At 43.8% G+C, this 24,341-nt stretch overlaps 1 protein-coding gene across 2 annotated transcripts in view; it reads left to right on the top strand.

The window, feature by feature from the left end:
* ARPP21 (cAMP regulated phosphoprotein 21) overlaps window positions 1–24,341 on the top strand; it is a 332,344-nt gene that overhangs the window by 107,900 nt on the left and 200,103 nt on the right. Inside the window, exon 1 of one of the 2 annotated variants that reach the window (XM_054814931.1) lies at window positions 12,903–13,049. The exons of the other annotated variant lie outside the window; for it this stretch is intronic. The gene's annotated coding sequence lies outside the window, so the exon portion shown is untranslated. Of the gene's footprint in view, window positions 1–12,902; window positions 13,050–24,341 lie in introns of those variants that run through there. 2 annotated transcript variants of the gene reach the window in all.

Raw genomic sequence — 24,341 nt, 5'->3', positions numbered from 1 at the left:
AATCACAGCTGAATCACAAGCGTGCTCTCTGCACGAGGATGAATTTTCCCTCTTTTCTGCTTTCCCAGCCCCTACCTGTGATACAGGATGCTCAACTCCTTTTCATTGCCGCTGTAGGACCGTCAGGACTTTTTATTATCCATAAACTTCCCCCTGCCCCACTCCGCACATCCTGGGGAGCTTCAGGCCACCGATATACCACTGTGGCTTCGAGTCATGCTGTTTCCCTCATCCTCCGCTGCCTGGCTGGCTGTGAAGGCATATTAACGACTCCTGCAGCCTCCGAGTGCAGCAGGATGGGCAGAGCTACTGGCGGAGTTTGCTTTCAGCTCTTGGGGCTGAAGTGGTTGACAGATGTTTGGAGGATTTCTTGTCTCTGGACCAGCACTTCGTCTGTTCTGAGTTATTCACAACACAAACAGTGGGTTGGCAGGAGTGAAATATGCTCAGAACTGGGACGTCAAAACAGAAATATATTTTTTAAAAGACAAGTGTCAAAAAAAAAAAAAAGGTGTTCATGCAGTTTATAGCAAGATGTATTTAAATAGTTGAGATTTTCTTCTTTTAACCCGTTGGGCTCCCACCTGGCATGCTATTTTGCTTTATCTTTAGCGATTACATGCTTAAATGTTATCAAGGGCATTTTGGGTCCTGGGTCCATGCTCTGCTGACGGATGGATTGGCCACATTTCCAATGTGTTTAGAGTACTAGCTAACAACATAATTTGGGACTATCCTGTCAAGTGTACTGGTGTAAAATTGTAGTGAGATCCTGCAAATGCAGTGAGTGATACTGTTGAATGAAGTGGTGGAGGGGGCATTTAGTGACAAATCAATTAGTCAAAAAAAACCCCAAAACCCCCCAAAAACAAACCCAGAGAGCAGTGAGGGAAAGATAGGGAGGAAAGGATGGCAGAAGTAAAAGAAGGCTTGGATTTAGAGAAGAGAGGCTCTTCTGCATATTTCAAAATCATAATCAGTATATGGATAAGGTTTCAGAGTCCCGTAGCAGATACAGCTTGCCCGCAGCTTCCTTTGGCTGCATGTGCGTAGTAAGGTGGGGGTGGTAGCTGATACCGAAATGAATCGGCACCAGAACCCTCTGAAAAGGGCTGTGCTCCTTCGGCTGAGTTACTGCCCACAGGCTGGGTGTTAGTAACTCCAGTCACCAGTAGAAGAGTAAGTGTTCCTCTGTGAGGTCTTTGGAAAATAATCCTAATAAAATTCAAGAGAAAACATAGGAAGCAAATGTTTAAACAAGCAATGGAAACAAAGTCCAAAACCAGAGGATAAAAGTGAAATTATTTCAATTATATTTATGGTTTCTCTTCTTTTTTTGAATGTGATGATTATTTGGAAAAAAAAAAACCCAAACCAAAACAAACCAAAACCCCCAACATTCCCAGAATGTTGAAAGTTCTCAGGTCCTACCTGAATGTTATTTGGTCAGCATAAGAGCTGTTTCTATTAGAATAAGGGTAGCATAGGATAAGGATACAATCCCATTATTGCTCTGCACTAATAAATCAGCAGAGTGCTGCTTTGCTGGCTTTTGCCAGTTGCAGAAATAATTCTTTCTTCAGCTATTGATGCTGCTTATATGGGTATCATCCACATCATTTTCTGTTCTGGTTATAATCCTTGTCATCAGGACAGAGTCATGCAGTAATATTACCTATCTCGTGATCGTCTTTGACCTGCAAATTAATCTGTTGCTATGCTTTATTTTGAGCACGCTTTTGGTGGCAGTGGATTCTTGCTGTGTTGTCACTGCTCATTGACATGACAATGTGCTTGGTAGGAACACTTTTTTTCTTTTTTTTTTTTTTTTTTTAAAGAAGCTTTCTGTTCTCAGGGCAATAGTACTGATCCTCTGGCATTTTCCATTTTTGTTGAGATCTGATGTGAAACTGAAGGCTCCAAATGTACATGCATGGTAGATTTATGAATTCTAGTTTTGAGCTTGCAGCACTTTTATTACCTTTATAACAGTCCGGACCATGACTGAGTGCCCACTCCTTTTTCTTTCCGATAGATGGATGGCTGTGCAACCAGGGCCCAAGTTAAAAGCGATGGGACTGCTTTTCTTTTTACATTAGCGTAACTCAGCTGACTTCAGCCCAGATGAACTTGACTGATATTAATGCCAATGAAGAATTGAGCGAAATCTGCCTGCATTCAGTGGATGTTTTACCTGTTTCTTCCTCATTTTTTTAATGTTAATGTAAACAGAATTTATGAATACTTACCGTCTAGAAAGAGAGCATGTAGCCAGGGAAGATACTGCTTTTTTTTTTGGGGGGGGAAATGAAAATGGTGATATTTACCCATGTTAGATTCATAATGAATGCCGGTTTTGATCTGTTTGTGTGCATTTGGGGGTGGACAATACTTAAACATTCATACTTAAAGCATTAAAACACTTTGCAAACTATTGTAGCCTAGGGCATAGCTACCGCCTACCCAGCTAGTGTAAGAACTAGTGAGTGGGTGTGGAGAAGGAAAGGACAGAAAAAGATAAAAAAGCAAACCTGGGCAATCTGTATTTCACATAATCGGATCCAAACAATGATATGCCTTTATTCTTGCTAATCCCCAGGTTTAAGGAGTAATTGCATCCTGTCATTGGAAGCACATTGGCTTGGTGTGTCGTGAACCCGATGGAGAGATGGCTTGTAACTGGCTGTGTTGCCGGTCTGCTGGGTGATCTTAGAAGCATCCTCCTGCCTCCAGCCGTTCCAGCTTGTGTCGCTGGACAGTTTTTGAGGCAGACTCAGCAAGATGAAGCCTTGATCTGAGTTCAGGTGTGGAATATGAACCCATAATGCTGGGCATGGACTTTTAACATGGGGAGTTAGATGACGTGTTTACTGTGAGGGCACTTAGGTGAGCCCAGATACATAGCCCTTGCTCTGCCACAAAGCTGGAAACTGGGGATGCTTTTAATTTCTGTCTGGCGGCCAGCAGTACCCAGCTGAAATGTCACGGTCCACACTTAAAGAGCATTCTGATTTTTTTTGATTTTTTTTTTTTTATTCCTTCTTCGTTCATCTTTCTTTTAGGAACACTTTATTTTAAATTGATTTTGTTATTAGTGGATCTGCTCAGAGGCAGCACACCTGTTACATATATTGAGAACCTGACTCCTGACTTTAGCGGGAGCAAGTGACAATGTTTTAAATTAAGCTGTCCTCCCTGCAACTATCCTTCTTTCCTTTATCTCCCCACCCAGCCATAAATAACCAGGCAGCAGAAGGCAGGTAGTGTTATAAATTGTCAGGCTACACAATTGCCTCATGTTCTGCATTCTGTTCTCATTCCCCACTATCATCCATTTTAAACTAAAAGTTCATCCATTTGTGATTCTGCCATGAGATGATGTCAAATAAATTGATATTGTAGTGTTTAAAAAGTATTAAACAGTACAAATATATACCAATATATTGATAATGCTCAGCAACCAAAAAACCTACTACTAACTGGACAGTAGTGCTTTATTACTGTCATTTAAAGACCAAAGGGAGTCAAGTATAATATGAGGAAGAGTGATTATCACTCATGGTCTCTCATTTAAAAAGATGAGTGCTGGTTTCGCCTGCCATAGTGTCCCATGATCTATTAGCCCTCTGTTTCCCTTATACGATAGGTGTTCTAATAAAGAGCTCACCATTTACTTCTAAAACGTCAGCATATCATCCATCCCAGGTCTTCATGGTGGTTCTACTAAACAGTTGCAGGCAGGAATTGTAATGAGATACGGCCCTCATGCTTTCCTAAGCACTCAGCCAGAAACGCAAGGCACGGTATCTGCCAGGCAGTTGAGGTGGCTGGCAAGGGGCATCATCCTTGGCCAGCCCCGACTTGCTTTTGGGTTCGTGCTCCCTCTCCATTTTTTATCGTGGCATTTCAGACTGCCTCTATTCCACTCCCCCTCGGCCGGCGCTTTGCTGTATTTCCAGAGATGCTGTAACAAGCATAACCCGTTGTGCATTGCAGTTACTTTCTTAAACACAGCTTCACTGTCATGTGATGTGCATGGATTAGGTCTGACTTGCAGAAATGTGTTCACGCTTGCACCTAGAGCTTGTTCCCTACGCTGGGGCTGTGAGGCGAGCGTGACCTCCCGGGGGCACTGCTCCCCACGCCACTCCAGGCTGCCACACGCACACAAAAAGAATAAATCCCAATTCCTCGCGCCAACCCTAAGTTTCATCTTTATTAAAAAATGTGAGGGTGTGCTTCAATGCAGCTCATAGACTTCTCAAAAGAAAGAGACATCTACCCCTGTCAGAAAACTTTCCACGCTTTTACTGTCCAGACTATGACTGGCATCTTTCATTCATGTCTCAGTGAGTGTAAGATGACAAAAAGGGGGTCAGAACCTGCTGTCAACCGTCCACTGTTTACCCTAAACAGCCCCTTTCCCTGACACAGCAAATGCACGGGTGAGCTAGCTTGTAGGGGAAGGGGACTTAAGGGGGAAAGGTAGGTGGAGTTTTTGGGGGGGTTTGTTTGGTTTTGGTTTTTTTAATCACTAGCAGCTTCTAAAATGTCTAGTCATGCATTAGGAAACAAAAACTTATCTGTGCTGCCAGTTTCTTCATAGATTTGTCTGAATGTTTCATATTTTGAATAACCTTCAGGCATTATGCAGAACACCACAGACTGTATCCTGCTATCACTTTTAGAGCTGAACTCCCCTCCCATTGCCACTGTAAATGGAGGGGGATGGTTCGCATAAAAAGCGATGACACCGTGTGGACCATGATCTTGTTTTAACAAATCAGGCTGACTTGCCAGATGGGTTTCTACTGTTGAGAGCAGACAATGCAACACTTGTTGTGTCTGAATTTTGGAGCTCTAGGGATGGAGACCAAAAGTGCTGTTATTGAAAGTAGTCCAGCAATGGTCAACTTCCTTCCCCTTTTCAATCTTCTGAAAATCTTTAGAACTCTGTTTTTGACAGTGAGCATTTTTGCATAAATATTTTGTTATGCAATCTTGAGAATTCTAAATAAAAAAAGAGGGGGGAAAAATCTCCTTCTACATACTTGAGCCAAGCTTTCAGGATATCTCTCATGCCGTGCTTTTTGTGCAGTGCCAATCTCAAAAAAATTATACAGAGCTGTTGAGAAAGAAATCTGTAATACAGTGCTGCTGCTCTACAAACTAATAACATCTGAGAGAGAGCATGATCATTTGGGCAGCATGACACTCTTCATGTTCTCCTCTTTCTTGTGATTTCAGTGGTTAAATCACAGCCTTCAGAAGTGACTTTCACAGAAATAGTCACTAGTAAAACCAGCTTCAATAGGAGGATGACAATAAACTTTATTATATTTGTGCTGCCAACTTCCAGGAGAATACAGGACCATTTAAATAGATGCTCCGATTCCATGTAAGGAATCGCTGGCCATGAAATACGAATACCAGAATGACAGCAATGATGTATTCCAGGCTGGAGATTAATCGGGAGATTACTATGTGTTTGTCCAGTTCAGTGTTAGTCTTGCTAGTTAAGCTGACTAGTGACAGCTATAGATGGGAGTAGGGCTACGATTTGTTATCCACTATAACAGATTAATCTATAAATAAACATGTGACAGAATAAGTGCCATGAATTGGAGAAATGGATATTTTTAGAGAGACAAGGATGTCTTATTCTATCCAAAACTGGAGGCAGGCACGCTAATGAGTGGGAGATGATTGTGATAGATCAGAAACAGGGATTGGATTTAGTAATAATCTTTGTTTGCTCTGTTTCTTGCTTGCAAGTAGGAAGCTTACTAAGAGGGGAACTCATTGGTAAAATGTGAGTTGGCCCTGGTAAGTGATGCTAAGGGTGGGTCTGGCAGCAGCACGGGATGAGCCTCATACATAATTTGGGGGTGGAAGGGGAGCTGTGAGTTGGATATAATTATGGCTTGCCTGGCTGGTGATACTGCCTTGAAGTTGCTCTCCTCCCTGTATTGTGAAGACATTTTCAGTGCAGCTGGAAATGCTGTTGCTAACCAACACGCGAATGCGAACACTAAGAATATAAAACCACTGGCATTTTTAAAGAGAAAATGTAAAGGCTCTTCATCAGGAAGACACTTGTACTTGCTAATAGCTTTTGACAGTGATAAACTTGTGGGTAGTATCACTTCACGAATCAGATGTTAAAAATTCCAGAGGATTCCTCCAAACATGAACCCAGGGTGTTTTTAAGGTTGCTGGCAGTGAAGAGGTCTAGCCCAGCCTGCCTTGCCATCCAAAGACGGACTTGTTCATTTCATTGCAGATCTTCCTTTTCTGCAGGGTGGGGGGAGAAATTGGAAGTGGTTATATTTCAGGAAAAAACATCTTGCTTATAAATAGAGGAATTGCTGTACTAGCCATAATGATGCATCTAGTAAGCATCCTTAATAAGATCCTGACGCTCTGCTTCATTTGTGCCAGACAGCAGCCCGACACAGGTGTTGGAAATGAAAGTTGCCCTTCAAAGCTGGACCTCTGACTGTGGCATTTCACCTGCGTGTTCTGCCAAACGATTGTGCTGAGCAGGGGCCCACCTCTGCGCAGGGACTGACTTCTTGCTACCCTGCTAGTCTTCAGTGACACCTCTCCCCTCATGACTTATGGAAACTCATTCTGTGTTACCAAAAGAGGAACGAAGAAGGAGATTATTGCAGTATATGGACGTCTGAAGAGCAATTGGAGAGAGATGTATTCCTTTTTTTAGTGTTGTTTTCAAGTCCATGTTCTTTTAACTAGAGACAGAAAAAAGTCTTAAGGTTCCCTCAAATGTTTTTCTGAGAGACTGAGAATTAATGAGGACTGAACTAGGTTTGACTTGAAGTACTTTTTTCCCCAGTCATTCAGAATAGTTTCTTTCTGCATGCGTTCCCTTGTATAAAGCTGAGCAACATATATGTAAAAGCAACCAGAACACACACAAAAAATGTACTCATATAACAATGATACGATCCTGTTTCCAACCAAGTGTATTTCAGATGTGCCTTTTCTTGTTAATCTCTAATCATTCGTACCTCATCCTTCGACCCTGTGGCTTTGCTGGCAGTTTGTATCGGTCGAGCGTTGAGGCCAGCAGCCCGCACTGAGCTTCCTATGCCCTCTGCTCATCCCTGACGCCTCTTCTTCCCTCGAGCTGGTGCAATTCAACACGCTTCCTCCTCCTCCTGGCAGGACTGCAGCGCTCGCTAAATCCAGGTCTAAGTGGCAATCGGGGACAGCATCGTGGCACCCGTAGTGGGTTATCCCAAGTGGTCTTTCCCCAAACTTCTGCTGCAGCAGCCTGCGTGTTTCCTGGGCGAGCTGCTTTGTGAATGGGCCAGTGCAGAGCAGGCAGGTTGGATGGGAGTGCACGCAGGGGGCACAGGAATGCCCCTTGGCACCCACGAGGGGGCTACGTGCACCCTGATCCCTGCTCATTAGGGCTTCTGAATTCTCCCTTTAGCTTCAGCTAGGCTCTGCCATCACTCAAGGGCATTTTTAGGTACCTGTCTGATGCCAAGCTGCCATCTGATTTTTTTTTTTATTTTGCTTGTATTTTTTTTTCTTTTTGGGAGCAATCTTTTCTGTTTGGGGTGAAAACAAGCTGCGCTTGAGCACTGCTTCATGTCTCTAAAAATAAAAGTTGGCTTTCTGAGTGCACAGCACACTCCTCTTTCTGCCTCTCCGTCTCCCCCCGCTTTCCTCTCTCTGCTTGCTTCTTTCTGCTGGAGAGACTGGGAGGGGGGCATTCTTGGCAACTACTGAAGATGGATCCTAAGTGGTGCACAAGCGCACACATAGCAATTTGGCACACAGCAGGGGCTGGGGGCGGGAGGCATTTTGGATTTGTCAGCTCATCGGCACAGCTAGGTTCTTGTCAAACAGCAGAAGTTGCACAAGTCCCTGGTGTCTGAGGTGCAATCGGCGAAGCTGTGTTGGTCTGGAAAAGCAAAGATGTGAGGCCACAGAATCATTTCTCCCCCCATGCAGCATCACAATTTACAAATCGGGTGGCAATCCTGTGTTAACTCCTCAACAGCCATTCTCTTTCTCATCTTGTGTGCCCTAAATTTTATGTCGATTTTGATCTCTGTCCTCTGCCTGTGTATCTTCATTTCCCTGCCTTCACTTATCAGCAATTCTCTTAATCATGATTCTGCGTTATTAATTCTAGGAAATTTTAGAGACTTTATTGTGGTCAGCACAAGCTTGTGCTTGGGAAAGTTTTTGTCAAGCACAGGATTTCCAAAACATGATACATGTACCACAGGAGTTACACAAGCTGCTGCGAAGCAGTACCCAATACAGGGCTGAACCAGGAGTTAACCTTTGCCAATAATGCTGCTGCCATTGATGCATAATTGATGAGCTGTCAAAAAGTATACAAAAATTAAAAGCATATTGCATTCCTGGTCTAGGATCTGAATATACTCTGCATAGCATGATATGAATTTCCACTGATGAGATGCCTTACACTTTCCTAAACTCCTTTTCTGACTTAATTTTTTTTTTCCACTGTATTTTTGCATGACTCAGAGACGTCTTTTCTATTTGGGCTTGCAAGCAAAAAACATTGGAGCTTTTTACCTCTGTGCTGTTCGGGAGATGTGCTTTCATCTGCAGGTAAAATAATACAGTGTAGTTTTGAATATGCTTGTCTTCCTTCCATGACTATGTCAGCTGCTTCAATTCATGCTATATAAATTTCTTTAAGATATCTCAGTAACAGGCACGTGTAACTGTGCAATTAGGTTCTTGCCTTGACCCCCACCGTTGTAGGAGATGTTGAATCCTAATGAAGGGAGCACGAGGATGCTGACAGGTCCCTGCTTTTGTGTGTTCGCGACAACTACCCCAGTGCAGCACTGCGTTCTGATATACTGAGGGGCTGCTTCTCTGAGAGTAGGTGCAGCAAAGTCCTGAGGAGCTATTTTAGAAACCATTAAGCCAATCTGTCACGTAAGGCTTCGCCTGGAATTAATTTTGTGCTAACCTGATGATCAATCCAGCCTTCCCCAGAGTGGTAGAGATGGCATAATTACAGACTTCTGTAGGAATGGAGCTAGGACATTCTGGAAATCTCGCTTCAGGACACGAGCAGTTCAGAGGAGCTGCTGCTCAGCCTTATCTCCCACAACACAGCCCTGCACATCACACACACTATTTTGCACACCGGATGGAGAACTCTGTGTGTGGCTGTTTTTCAGATGAACTGATATAGTTAAAAAACTGAAACAGAACAAAAACTTGGTGATTATTAGTAACCAAAGATTAGAATAGATCCACGTGCATCAAAACATTCACATTTTTGTTTGCGTAATTAAAGAGTGGCTGACAGTTCAAAAATAAGCCTCTAGTCTACTGATTAAGGCATTCTGCCAAGTTAAAGTCCTGTTGCAGAAATATGTGAATATTCCCTTGTATATACAGACTGGCTGGAAACTTGCGTATTGCTTTTGTCTTATTCATAAGAATTTATTCTACATATTCTACTGAAATAGCAACAGTTTGAAATTGCAGACATCTTCCTCAGAGTGCTTTGTAACTCTAGCTTGGTGAGTAGGGCCTTTTGTTGGGTTCAGTTCCCTTTAGACAGAGAAAGGAACCTAACTTTTTTTTTTTCATATACTGGGTCACAGATTTCACAGGTGTTTTGGAAAAAACTCAAACCAAACCAAACAAAACAAAAAAACCCAACAAAAACCACCCACAGAGGTGAGAGACATAAGCTGTGACCTTGATTGGCCTAATCCTCAGTATAAACTACAGTCCCAGCTGTTTAGTACTGCTGTGACGAAGTACAACTAAGTACACCCAGTTACAGATATTTGGAACAGTATGGAAACTGGAGGCACCTCCACAACAAGGCAGAAGCCAAGTGTGGCTTTTGAGTGTCCAGCTCTTGTGGATCCGATCATATCTATTTTTGTCCTCTCATATCTTTGGATGTACATTTTGAAGTACAGGGTTTGGAGGGGCTGGACTAAAAAATGCTTTTCCTCTCATTATTGTAATGTTCATTCTTGTGATAGTGCATAGCAAGCTAGGTCGACAACATCATGGGAGACTATACGCTCACTAGAAAATCTGTGATGCCATGTACACGACAAAACTCAATAGTAGGGTAAAATCTCTTGTGGGAATTGCATGCAGGCGTATCCAGGTCCAACACTAGCCTCATGCCAGAGTCTGAGCAGCTTGTTTTATGTTGTAAGTGCTTGCGCAATATTGAGTGATGATACCAGCTGTGCTCAGCTTCTTGAATTACAGTTAGATGGTGGCCATAAGGGGACACACCGTGCCTGCAGGAATGGTTGGCTTGCTGCTAGACCAAAAAGCAGAGGGCTGGAAGCTGAGACTGAAAAAGAAATAAGTAGCTTCCTGAATCTCTCTGTTGTTTATTATAACTCTCTTGGAGAATATGGCTTTGCACGCCAAATTTTTGTTCTGATATGCTTACCTTCTAATGGCGTATGCTGGCATATTGTCCCATACATAATACGAGCTTAAAGCAGACAGCTAAATCATAATACACACAGAGGTGAGATAGTCTTTTATCTGCACTCAATCTTTGCAGCTAGATCTGGTCTTCACTTGATCTGGAATTATTTGTGATGAGAAGTCTAGTTAAGGACACACGTTTCCTGAAACAGATACGTGCAACCCATGCCTTAGCCACAAACATCCCTCACTAAACTGATGTCTGGTGCTTTCCTCTTTTAAGGAAAGCTGTAATTTTCCTTCTCAGTAAGGTTAATACATTTGACAGAAACCAAACAAAGCAAAGAACAATTAAAGTTATTTAACTTATTTATTATTTATTTATTTATTAGTTATTTATTAGTTATTTATTTTATAGGTGGGTGCACATGATCACTTAACAGATTGTGTCACATCAGGACAAAGCAACCTTCTCATGTTCCAGTTTGGTACATATTAGAAGGGTTAGAAGTGAATCTGAATCCACGTTCCTTAAGAGAAATGTTTTTTTCTCTAGTGGGCTGGATTACGCAGCTTTCATCACCTGACATCTTTTCTCTGAAAGGCTGTAAAATGCAGAGAGAATTTTCCAGTTCTACCAATAATGCTATTTGAAAGCTTTAAATGTTAAATATTTGTTTTAAAGATTTAGTCTAAACTGAAACGTGGTGGGTTTTTTTAAACAGAATGTCTTGAATGGTTAGTCAGGGACTGAGTAGAGAATATTTGGCTATTGCTGTCTGGCGAGCCCATCTTGATCTGGTTGGGTAAACAAACAATACAGTTAGTCGAGAAGGAGAGATCCTGCTCCGATCTTGGCCTCATCTATATATTACTGACAAAACAGAGACTTGGCTGTGGAAATTAATCAAGTTTCTTTTCCCCAAGGATCAAAGAGGTTACTCAGAGGATGCAAGGCAAATGTAGGTATTCAGCTGTGTCACATTTTCTCTCTAATTTAGCTGTCTAGGGAGCCTCCCACGTTTTGCAGAAGTGGAAACATCCAGTTTCATTTTATCTTTCTCAGACTACAGCAGCTTTCTTCTTCAGAAGCCGAGGTGTCTCTACGTTTACTTTTGGTGTTTGTCCCTTTAATTCTCCTACAGTTTCACAAACGCTTCTGGTGTATTTTTAAATTTTAGCTTATAATCACATTTTTTTTTAAAAGGCACCATCTGGTCCCTGACATGGTTTAAAATAACAATCCAGCCAACACGAAGCCAGCAGCGAGACTTTACACCTTTCACAACTCAGTATGAGAGTTTCCCCACCTATATTTCTCCACACGCTACCACCATCAGGTCCCGTTCCCCCCAGACAGGTCTTGCAGAAAGCAGGGCCTTGCAGCTCTTGCTTTCCATCCCTTTCATCTTGAACACAGTCATTTTATGGAAACAAAATGGATGCATCAAAGAAGCTTACAGCTAGGACTGTGGAAGATCTGCTGTAAACTGCTCGGTCAGAGAATGTGGAGTTGGAGCTCACGTTCGTATTTAAGCTGCCCTCTGGTGCTTATCGCTGCTGCAGTGCATGCCTTCATCACGTCCCCTGGTGCCTGGAGACCCCTGCAATATCCAGGGAGCAAAGGAAATCAAGTACTGCCAAAATTGGGCTTTTTTGGTTTGTTTTTTTTTTTTTTTAAAAAAAGTGGCCCAATTCTGTGGGTGTTTTATTTTAAGCAGGATGTTAGCATGCTATGTTATCATTGCAGGTTATGCTGGGCGGGAAAGTTTCCTTGATTTTGGTTTTTATGAGTCACTTGTTAGCACCAGCGTATTTTACCTTCTTGCTCTGTGCAACAGCGCTGTCTGTCACGGTGCTTTCCCCGTAGCCACAAATCAAAGCGTGCCACTGAGCAGTGCGATCGCGCGACCATCGCCCTCAGCACAGCTGAGGCTCAGCCTGGCGTTTCTCTTCCGGCTGTTGGAGGACCTGAGGTTGTCCGAGCTGAGGTAGCAAAGACAGTAAATACGAATATATCCTTTCCTGTTTGTGGCCAGCAATTTTGGAAGGACCAAAACTGCTGCTGGAGAGAAAAGCAAATATCAACACTGTGAAATTAGCTAACGTGATGAACGGGAAAGGACTGTGTGGGGCTCTGGGACTTCTGTGCGGGTTATTCATCCGGTGGGGTAGTCACTCGTTTGTTTGTTTTGTTTTGTTTTTAACTAAAGGCCGGGCTGGACAATTATTTCCCTACAAGCTGCTCAGTGCCTGGATCACACTCCCATCCCCACTGCGCTTCCCCGGTGCCGGCGACGCGGGTGGTTAATATTAGCCGCGCAGCTGATTGTCCCGGTCGGTGCCCAGCGACAGGTGCGGGACGGCCGCTGTGCTGGAATCCTGCCCGGACCGATGCCGGCGCTGGCACCGGCCTTCCCATTATATCAGGAAGGGCCGCGTCCCGTCGCCGCGATGCCCCGGCCCCCCGGGCTGGCCCCAGCTGTCCGCGGGACGTGGAGCGGGGCGGCGGGCGCCCAGGGAGGCTGCTGCAGGGAGAAGCAAACCGTGATTCCTCTGGAACAGAAAGCTGGGAGACTCCTGGATGGGACTACTCCTGCTGTGTGCATGGGGTAAGGAGGTGGTCTCGGCAGAGCTCCGGGCTGGCGGTTTTGTGGTGTGGCTCTTAGAGGAGGGAAACACATTAAAAAAAAACAAACCTAAAAATCAAGTATCAGCACTGTGAAATTAGCAGACATGGGTTGTGTTTGCTCATCTGTTGGCCGTAGTTTCTTTACAGCACAGCACTTTGGGTTTGAATTAATTTTAATCGGTGTTCTCTAATTTTAGAATGCTCCTGTGCAAAGTTACTTTCAATTCCAGTGGTGATTAGATGGTGATGACGTGTTTTAATAATAAACACGGGAGAGATATTGAAAAAGAAATCAAATGTGCTGACTGCACTTGTTGGGAGGGGAAGAAGCGCTATTGCTCTGCTCTATAAGTATCTGATCTCTGTCTGCTCAGGGGTAATATCTTAAGGTCTCCCACCTCCTTTCTTTTTTCTTTTTTTCCTTTTTTTTTTTTTTTTTCCCCCCCCCAAACCATAATAACTTCTTTTGGTAAAAACAACAAAATGTCTAGGTGGTGTTTACTCTAGCATAAAGGCAGGAGAGAGTAAGGGGGAGCCGAAAAGCTTGTAATGCTTCACGGGATCGTTTCTAGTGTCCTGTTCCTTTACGTGACCCCTCTCCGTTGACTGTGCGAGGAGAGGCAGGGCTGTCAGGCAGATCAGAAGAGATCCGTGTGCCACAGCGTGACTCCTGCTGAACCACGTGCATGTGCACCCGCGTGGTGCCTACGTGCCCGCTCACGGATGGAGCGAGGCGGGTTTGCTTAGGAAGCCGAGCAGGCTCTGTCTGCAGTGTGATAGTCTGCTGTGTGCTGGAAGCTGCTGCTTCTAAAATAAAGAAAAAAAAAGCAAAAGTAAGAAAAGAGACTTGTCTCTGTAATTCAGTGATTTCTGCTCTGAATTGGAGCGCTTGCCAAGGGCAGAAGGTCAGCCCCAGCAGCACTCCCGGAGAGTTAGATTGATGCAAAAGACACAAAAAATGAGTGGTAATCTCTCCCTTGCTTTGGATCAGCACTGTCCTCGCTATTTCCATCTACGGGTAGCGGTGAAACAATTTTCTGGAAGTTGTGGGATAAATAAGTGCTATCTGGGCCAGATAAATACAATATGGAACTGATGAGGAAGCTCCAACTTCACAAGTGCCAGGTGCAGTCCAGGTCTAAATTTCTTTCCAGGAGAGGTTTTTGGTTGAGTCCATTGACATTTGAACATGGTCTTGACAATAAAGAGAGAAACTACCTTTTCTCAGCGCTACTTGTGACAATAATCGCACATGGGGTCATGCCTCACAGCGCACCAGAGGTTCTTTGCTGCAGGAACCATAACATCTTGGGGGGGGGGGGGTTGCAAGATCCTTCCCGGGCCAGTACCTCTGACTGAGGACGCTGTGCTACTGTAACGCTATTACTGTCCTGCTGCTCATGACCTCTCCAGAGCCAGCACTGCGCCGGGGACTTGACGTGGTTGGTTGGCAATGAGGACACTATGTAAACTATGATAATCCCATACATCTCATAACGCCCTGACTCATGCTTCCAAGCAGACCTTTCTCCAGCTCCCTCTCTGCTTCCCACCGCCCACCCCGTTTTCTGTTCCTCTTATTTTGATACGTGAAGCGGAATTTGCTGCGCCTCAAACCAGTGCTTCAGCCATGCCTGAGCAGGAGCTCCTCCTGCGTGGGGATGGGCCAGCCCGGAGGGCTGGTGTTTTGCTGAAGGGAGAAGTGGCAAGGTACAGGGGAAAATACATGACCACCTTTGAAAGTCCTTTATTTTTGACTTTGAAAGTGCCTCTCTATGCAGCTCACAGAGAAGCCATTTGCAAATTTGATGCCAGTTTTTAAATATAAGATGCAAGTGGACTTCGCTGCCACTAAACTCGGCAGCTCAGAGTCCCTCAGGAGAGGTGCAGCAGTCTGCGTCTCTGGAGAGCCGGGTCTGTCACCTTGCAAAGGATCTCGCGTCCAGGTAGGAAAGCACAAATGAGCATGTGTATCTCCAGCGGTGCTGAGGACATCCTAGATTAGAAAATGCAGGAGACAGGACAGCACGTTAATGAAAAGTTTTATTTTTTTTTTTAACCATTATGAGAAAAAGCTCAGAGTTACAAAAGTTTGAGAAGAATAAAATGTTTCTCCTACTTTGTACGCAAATCACTGATCTTGGATAGAAGTCAGAGGGCATATCTAAATAAGTTTTACAAGTGACCTTTCATAACCAAGCAGGTCATGCAGTCATTGCTGTATCTGCACAAATTTTTTTTTTAATTAAAATTATGTATCAGTTTCATAGGAAACTGTCATTATGGGTTTATGGACTCCTGCATTACATTATGTACTACATCATACTCATAACTTATCCTCCCATCATTCCAGTAACTTTTTGGGCATTTAGCTTGTAATGTCACTGCAACATATTATGAGAAAATCTGGTTACATTTCTAAGCAGTATGGGAATCCCCTCTGTTACTGCAAACATTACCTGGTCAGAGCTATTTTAATTTGGTCATTAAGGAAACAGAAGAATATACTCTAATGACGTAGACATCTAGCTAGTGAGTAAGACAATCCCTTTTGCTTCTTCAACTATTACAAACATCTGCCTCTTCTGATGTCATAAGAGTGTATATGTATATATACGTATGCATTAGAGAATATGATTTTTCTAACATACAAAAGCATGGGCTCATAAAATTGACCCTGTTAGGATCCTGACACCACTGCTGGTGAAGCTGGTGATAACTAGGCATGCAAGTGAGGTATCCCATGGTCATATATTGACAATTTTGCTCTTTTGTGAATTTTTAAAGGAACACTTCTTTCCCTTTCTGGCATAGAAAATCTGATGATGATCTGTCCCCTCCTCACCAGGGTCTAGAGATAAAGAGCAAGGGAGAAATGCTATTTGGCAGGGAGACTGGGAAGAGAAGACTGGGACAGATTTTCTATCAGATGCTCCCCAGAGCAAAGGTAATTTCCAGGCACGTTTGTTTACAGCTACAGTTGTGTATTGTTTACAAACTCACCTCCTAAAAAAAAAAAAGAGGGAGGGGAAACTACTGGAAAAATAGAGAAAGAATGTATGAACAATCTTACTGGAGGCATAGAGGTACTGGAGTGGACTATGTTGACCCATCCTTTGGGGAGGTTTGAGGAGGACGTACCCATGTGGAGCTGGGTCTGTTGCTGTCCAGGTGCCTCCTGTTCTTGCCTCACTTGTTACTGACAAACTTCACTGGCAAATGGGTAAAGTTAACATGTTCTCACTACAAGTGATTACATTTAGATGTCTTTGTCTTGAATCTAGATCTGTCTTAGATCTTTCTAATGCTAGCTTTCCGTTGTTCCTTTCCTGGCAAGTTCAGCCATCTCTCCATATGTTTCCTCCTAAAGGAAGAAGGAGGTGAGGTGTGCACAAAACAGGTGGGTTGACATCTTCTATATTAAGGGGATGTTGGTAGGGAAGGCTCATAAAGAAGGTGCCCCGTTGAACCCTTAGCACCATGTTGGCAGCTCCAGGCAGGCCAAGTAGTAATGGGAGAGTGACGAAGTGGAAAACAGCAGCAGCCCAGGCCACTGGCGTCCGCACTGGTGGATCCCCATGCAGTCTAAAGGCCTGGAGTGGGAGCAGGGTAGGTGACTACCAGTGATGGATGATGTTAAGACCTCAGAGAGAAATGATATAATAGATGGTTGGTCTGACACAGTAGGAAATGTTTGCGTAGAAGTGACGGGTAATAAATAAGATCATGTTGCTATAGATCCTCCAGGCAGTGCTGGAGCAAAAATACTTTCTGATTTTCTTTCTCTAAGGCAAAAAGGTAGGGAGGCAGGGACTCTTACTTGTAATAGCCCGGCATGAAAAAACTGTGTTTGCTGCATACAGTCGGTGTAATCTAAGGCTGATCCAGATCCAAGTCAAGTTCTGCTGCAGCTGTAGGTTCTCAGTTGTCATAGGTAAGGTTACAAAACAACTTCCTTTGAAGCTTGTCTAATGTCACTGTCTGGAGCTGAGGCCCCACTGCTGTATCCATGGTTAAAACACCCTCTTTTCTTGCGCTTGTTATCAGGTTAAAGCACCGTCTTTTCTTGCACTTGTTATTGGGGCTGCCATGAAGATGGGGACAATCAGGCAGTTTGCCCCAGGCATTGACTCATTATACGTGATACCTGGTAACACATGGAGGGCCATCACTTTCTGTAGTGTTTTCCCTTCTTTTTTCCCCCCATTTTTGTATGAGTTTTCCTCTCTTGATAATTTTAATTTGAATACCAGAAAACAGACCTCTATTGCTGCTGCTGCTGCTAGGTAAGCTCTCCATGCTAGTTTTTGCTGAGTAGATCAATATTACCTGGATGCAGCATTACAAAATTAATAAAGACTTTGATTAAGAAATCTGTTGATTGATTTAGTGATCTGGAAGGGATTGTTCAAGAAACAGGTTAGCATCTCTTCTTTAAAAAAAAAAAAAGGTGGAGAGAATACACTGGCTATGACTTTAACCTTTTGAGGTAGCTTCAGAAGTCTTACCCACAACCCCTGAAATCAGTGAAACAATGTTGCCTCCTTTTTACTTTCCTTATAGGCACCTAAGGAATGCATAAGAAATTTCATACCAAAACCATTTTTTTCAGTATGTGTCTGAGGGTTAGTGAGCAGCCAGGGAACAAGAGTACTAAATTTATCTGCCTAGCCTCAACATTTAAGGTCTTGTACAATGCATTTCAGAATGCTTTCTGCGAGGCGGGGGTTTTGGTGGCCTTTTTCCCCCTCAAGAATCCCACTCCATGCAATGACAGCTATCCAGCTGTCCACATTTAAAGGACAACTGTCCTGCAGGGCGGGGGAACAACCAACAAACAACACCCAGCCAAAAAAAAAAAAAAAAAAAACCCAAAAAAGCCCCCAAGAAAAAAACCTAAAACCAAACCTCTGATACAATCAAGCTCTAGCTTCCAAAGATTACACTGTCAAAACTGTGTGTTTTTGTGAGCTGCTGGTAATTAGGATGGATGGTGTTAGTGTATAAGGGAAGGGCCAGAAAAGCATTTAATGTCCCCTCCCAGATGGGGTGCTGGTATTGACAGTGGAACTATTAGGACTGTCCAAGAGAGTTAGTGCTCATAAAATCAGCATTGATGTTAAATGGCATAGTATGTGTGTTTTCATACATTTGTAATTTTAGAAGCTTTGTCGTTTCAATGCCTTCTTGTGTACCTGATTTGTATCTCCCATTTTCTTATCCATGATGAGGGTTTCTGGGACTTAGGACTTGGCAGGGAGGGAAGGAGGATTATTTTGGAATAGGCATGTAGTGACATAGGAATTGACTTGCAATATTAGGCAACGGTCCAACAGTTGCTCTATAGACCTACTGAGTACCAGCATTTGGAAAGTGAGGTCCGCAAAACAAAACAAAGTATTTTTTCCTGAACGTGTCCCATAACTATGGTAGCTCAATGTGACTGGATAGATTCTTGCTATTTCCTGTGCTTCTGCAGTACACTAAGCCTAAGCTAACTGGATTTTAGGATTACTTGGTGTTCAGTACAGCACTGGCATCATAGGATTATAATGCAGGACTTCCCAACCATGGGAGCGTACAATACTAAATCCTGCAATATAGTTTCCATAGTATTGTATTACATTCACTCCTCACTAATCTGTTGTTCCCTAAACCATGTATTTTTAATGATCAAATAACTGTTCTATAACAGATAACCCTAATAGGGCTAAATCTAGTTGGTAAGCCAGACTACTGAGTTTTACGTAGAAGAAAAAATGAGGGTGGAGGAAATATGTGGGGAGGGAGTAGATAATTATTTACAACATATATTGGTTCCAGCATCACATTTATCTTAATTATAAGAATCTGAGAGATAAAGAAAGTTTCCCTAGAAGACAGCTAACTGATAGCAGTGGGGTTATCTGGTTTCACAGAGTCATACAATGGTTTGGGTTGGAAGGGACCTTAAAGATCATGTAGTTCCAACCCCCCTGCCATGGGCAGGGACACCCTCCACTAGACCAGGTTGCCCAAAGCCCCATCCAACCTGGCCTTGAACACTTCCAGGGATGGGGCAATGGTTGCCCCATCTGTTGATGCTACTGTTCTTTTTATTTGTAGATTTTATATGCTTTACAGAGTGGTTGTGAATATGGGTATCCCCACTTTACAGATGAGGGATCCAATTTCTTGAAGATCAGAAAAAACCTTAGAGGGGAGCACTAGGTCTGCTGCTATGCTATGTCCTCTTTGACTTTCCGAAGAGCATTTTTAAAGCCACCCATAACACTGCTGCCCATTGCAGGCTCCAAACAGCGCACACGTATCCGGGGGTTGAATTTCAGCCCTACTGCTCTCCTTTTGCTGACAGTGCAGTAATGAGCTGAAACAACAACACGTTGCGTGGACATTGCTAATGCTGATGAATAAGTAAAGCTTATTTGTCGTGACAAGGTGATACTTGTATATTATGCCAGATCTTATGCTGTTAAACAAGAAAATCTCCACTGATTCTCATTTCACTTTTGAAAAAAAAAGAAAATACTCAGGAGGAAAAAAAATCAATATTTTCAAACTGGGAACGTATGTTTATCAGGTTTCTGAGAGAGACTGGAGGCTAAATACAAAGCCTCACATAACAATTAAGTTTGAGGAATTTTGCCTTGAAAAGAAAATCCTTTCCCTTTTCACACTTCTAGACACCAGTAGCAGCGTCAACCCAATAAGCTGGGGAAGGGCAGGGAGCTGACCTGGTTATTACCCTCTGAACTGTTTGTCAGGCCCTCAACAACACCCTGAATTTAAAGCCCTGTTGGTTGTGTGAGAAGGTGACGTGGAGGGGCAAGAGCAGTTGTTTTGGTTGGCACTGGTTATTTGTGGTGGTGGTAGGAGGAGACAACTCCAAGTTTCAGGCCCCAGCTTGCTGAGATGAGTGAAGAGACATGAAGGGCATCTTTGGCTTCACCATGGCCCAAGTAATGCAATCATAGTCCCAATGTCCTTTGCTAAGTCAGAAGGTGGGAAGTGTAGCTGAGATCATTTTTTAGAGAAGGATGTAAGCTTGTACTAGAAGTCATCGGTCAGGAAAACTCAAGCTCACTCTGTGGAGGTTTGAGCTGTGCTTGGTTATGGGGAAGAGGAACTCTTGGTGTGTTTGAGCTCTGTTTGAGTACAGGAGAGAGGAGGTCTTGATATGGACCCTCCTCCTCATCTGCTCACCCAAGAAAATTGCTGTTAAGGGGCCCGAGAAACTTCAATATTTCAACCATGTGCCATTAGAGCTTGAACTGAAATCCCAGGATTTGTATCGGGGGTCCATATGCTTGACAATTTGCAGAAGAGATTGGTATGTTCATTTTACAGGATGGGGAAACAGGGAGGGCTCTTGCTGGTCACCAAGGCAGCCTGCTTAAAGTCTTGCTCTGACTCGTGCTCATAAAACCTTCTTCTGCATTGCAAGGAGACTTCAGTGAACATCACAGCCAAGATGGGGATGGTTTTGGGTGGCGGGTTATGGGATAAAATCATCTAGCCAGAGCTTTTATGAGCAATACTAGCCAGAGTAGACACCCTCGTGTCTGGCCCCTGGAAAGGGAGATAAATCAGTCTTAAATGAGCAATTTTATTGACAAATAACTCAGTCTGTGATGTGTGAAAGATCTGGTGCTTTTCATTGAGTGAAAACTGATCTGTGCCATAGTAGCCAGATGATTCACCCCACAGAGACAATCAGAAGTCAGAAAATGCCTTGTGACAACTGGTCAAATACAGCACAGGGCTGATCCCGTTGGTGTCCTGGGTGTTCCCCTCCAGGCCATCAGCTAGGGTCAGAGGCATCTCTGCACTGCTCAGATTTGGAGCCATCAGCTCTCCACAGTTCATCCCAATTTTTCTGTTCGTTATGCACAGTGAGGAGGTGGAAGACTATGTGTTCATCTAGCTTGGGATCCTGGGGAACAGCAGTGACTCTAGGAAAGAAATAGGGCCTAAGTACAAAAAAACTCCTCTCCATGGTACAGCTCCTCACCTTCAGGCGTTGAAAGGTTTAGTAGGGGCTTCCTGAACAACGTGGCATCCCAGCCATCCTGTTTGTAAGACACGTCCCTCATGAATTTGTCTAGTCCCCTTTTAGGCTTATTTTATACTTTTTGGCCTCTGCAGCATCCTGTGGCTGTGAGTCACAACTTAATTACACCTTGTGCGAATAGGTTCAATGCCGCGCTGGAAATGGCAATTAGTACTTGCAGTGGCGATGCAAAGAGATGTTTTCCGTGTGAAATGTACTTTTCATCAGCACTACCCCATGAGGGGAGCTGCCTGTTGAAGCTTGCAGGAGATAACGGTTTTGAGGGGGGAAGGGGCCGGTGCCAGCCATCACGTCGCCGATGAGCAAGAGGAGATAGTTAGGTACTGTCAGCGTGGTGCCGCACACCTCGTGCTACCTGGCACTGGAACAATTAAAAAAAGCCATGTTTCTCGCTGAACCCCAACTGCTTATTTGGTTTGCTGTGGCCATGGAAACACCTGACCTATTTACACCTTCAGAGGAGTGAGTGGTGGTTGGTGGAAGCGAGGTGGGAAAAGGGGGGAGTGCTTTGAATTTGGATTTTTGGAGACTTTTAATTAAGATGATGTATGTGAATGAGCGTGCGTGTGCACTTGTGAGGGAAAGCCAGAGGAACGCGTCCCGAGCAGGCCGGGGTTCCTGCACCAGTGCAGCTGCGGCATCAGGTGCTCCTTGAACATGATTTGCCCGGATCCTGTGTTTTGCATACGTAAAATAACATTTACCTTCTCGCCCATCATTTCCAAAGGTTTTTCCATGGTTTTCTTGAGTGTTATGGGAATTTGTTCTCCTGTCACTTTGACAGCAACTACTTCACGCTCTCTCTGTAGTGTTAATCCCTGAAAAGGTTCCTGCACGTGGGAATCAGCTTGCTCTACCCAGGAAGGAGTGGAGAGGAGCCTCATTCTGCACAAGTCTCATTCTATCTGTGCACCTTAGGACTCTCATCTGCTCCCTGCCCATCTCTCAGTAGGGCCGGAAAGATGGGAAAGAGCAACATAAAGTCATTTGGCCACATCAAATGCAGCAGGAGATTTCACTTAATTGCAGCTGGGGCTTTTACTTAGGCTTGCAGGTTCCCGTGACAGGATAACGCTGTGTAAGGTGGTGGAGCATGGGCACAGCAGATGTCAGGCTGAGCTTCCAAATTCTGTTTTTCTGAGGACGCATATTAATATAAATGGGCTAATTAGGTTTTAGAATAGCAGTTACCTGAAATGGAGCCCTGGCTAAAAGAAGAGATCTGCTGGAGAGAGGAAGATATTAAAACTCTGGGTGTGAAGGAGAGCTCTGCAGATACAAGATAATCACGGTGCGTGTTAAGAATGAAAGGATCTCCAAGACTTTAAAGATCCGTTGGGAAATCTTGTGGAAGAAAGGATGCTCACATTTGATATTAGTGAGAGAGAGTCTTTAATATCTCCAAAGCATCTGATTAATAACCATAGCATCAGACCTCAGGAATGTAAATTTGGTAGCTCTTTAAGATGAAAGCTCCCCCTCCGCATGCTTTTTTAATTTTTTTTTTTTTTTTTTTGATTGCATGTTTTAAAACCATTCATGTTCTGGCAGGTAACAGTTTTTTATCCTGAAAGGAAGGGTTGACTGAGGAACAAACTGTGCAAATTCTGTTCTCAAACACCAAAATTAGAGAGAAAATACCATCTGTCTCCTCTCCAGCCTACTTTCCCTGGTTCCAGTAATGCCTTCTAGTGGAAAAAACAGTTGTGAAGCTACTAACACAACACAGAGCAAAGCACCATAATGCAATGGTTTGCACGTGCGGAGGGACTGCTGCTCCTCCCCAGAGGAGACAGGTGGAAGCCCTGTTCCTGGCTGGACAGGACAGACGTTCATGCTGCCCTGTGCCGCTGGGCCCCTGCCTGGGCTTGGTGTGACTCCTCTTCCACAGCGAAGGCTTTCAGGTGACGTTCCTGAGAGCTTTCTCCTCGCCCTGCTACAGCAATCAAACTGATGGAGCTTTGACAGCAGCTGTGACTCATTTCAGGAAGAAATCCACTTGAGGGCCATTTCCTTTGCCATGGGAAGCTCGTGCAAACACACTTTCTACCTGGAAGCTCCTGCCAGAAGCTTTGCAGCTGGCTGTATTTTGTTTCTGACTTCTTTCTTCTTTTTTTTTTTTTTTTTTTTCCCCTTTCTTCCCTCCTTCTTGTCCTTAATGGCTGTCTGGGTTTTGGAGACTAGTTACACAACACTGTTTTCTCCCTCCTCCAGCATCGCTTAGCAAATTTCAAGGCCGCAGAGGAGGGGGAGGAGAGACTGATGTGCTGAGCCACCTTTGCCCATCCACTTGTGAGTGGGGTGTAATAGGTACAGTTGATTTGAGACTGCCAACAGTTTGCTGCCAAATTGAATTTTTCATAAACTGATTATTGCAAAGTGCTCTTGGCAGAGGAAAGTTTAACACCTTTCTAACAAGCTCAGCTCAGCACTGCTCATAAGAGGGATACTGTAATAATAATCCCCTTCTGGATCCTTGGCCAGGATTTTGGATTTACTGAAAAACTTTCCACCCCCATTCCCTCACCCATGAGTAAACACATTTAAGGTTTTTTAACAGCTATTATTGGTGTAGGCATAGGAAGACGACTTCTCTGCTGGTGTAAAGCAGTCTACCTCCATTGATTTCAGTGCCCTGAATTACTTTAGTACTGTGGGGGTGATCATATGATTCAGACATAGTCGATAAAGTTGATGGTAATCTACCCTCAATAACTTAATCTTAGCATTTTCCTCCAGAGAGAGCTATGTAGCGAGGGAAAGGGGCTGGCTGAACTACTCAAACGATTTATCTCACAATTTCTGCCTTGCGTTTTCTGCTTGCAAAATACTCATCCAAAATTTTTTGGTTTACGATGTGTCTATTCTTCATTTCGTGTCAGTGGGTTAATAAAACAGGGAGGTAAATTTGGTTTGGTGCTCAGGGTGTAATGTTGTCGTTGTCACCTGACAACTGTCACCCTACAAGAAGGGAGAGAGCACTTCCAAGGAAGCAGGAGAACCTCCTACCTACAGGCGAGTACCTTTGCTCGTTCGGAGACACGTGCTGAGTGGACAGAGTCCCCAGAATACGCTTAACTTGCATGAGTGTTCGGGAAAGGATAAACAGAAAACAGAGTGCAGTTGGAGCAAAGCTGCTATTTGCAGTTAGCCCAAATCACATTTACAGCTCAAAAAATACGCACCAAGAGTATTATTGTT

This window comes from Grus americana, chromosome 2 (genome assembly GCF_028858705.1).
Source record: "Grus americana isolate bGruAme1 chromosome 2, bGruAme1.mat, whole genome shotgun sequence".
NCBI classification, from domain to species: Eukaryota; Metazoa; Chordata; class Aves; order Gruiformes; family Gruidae; genus Grus; species Grus americana.
The sequence above is the reverse complement of the archived record's forward strand: the minus strand, read 5'-3'. Positions and strand labels throughout refer to the sequence as shown.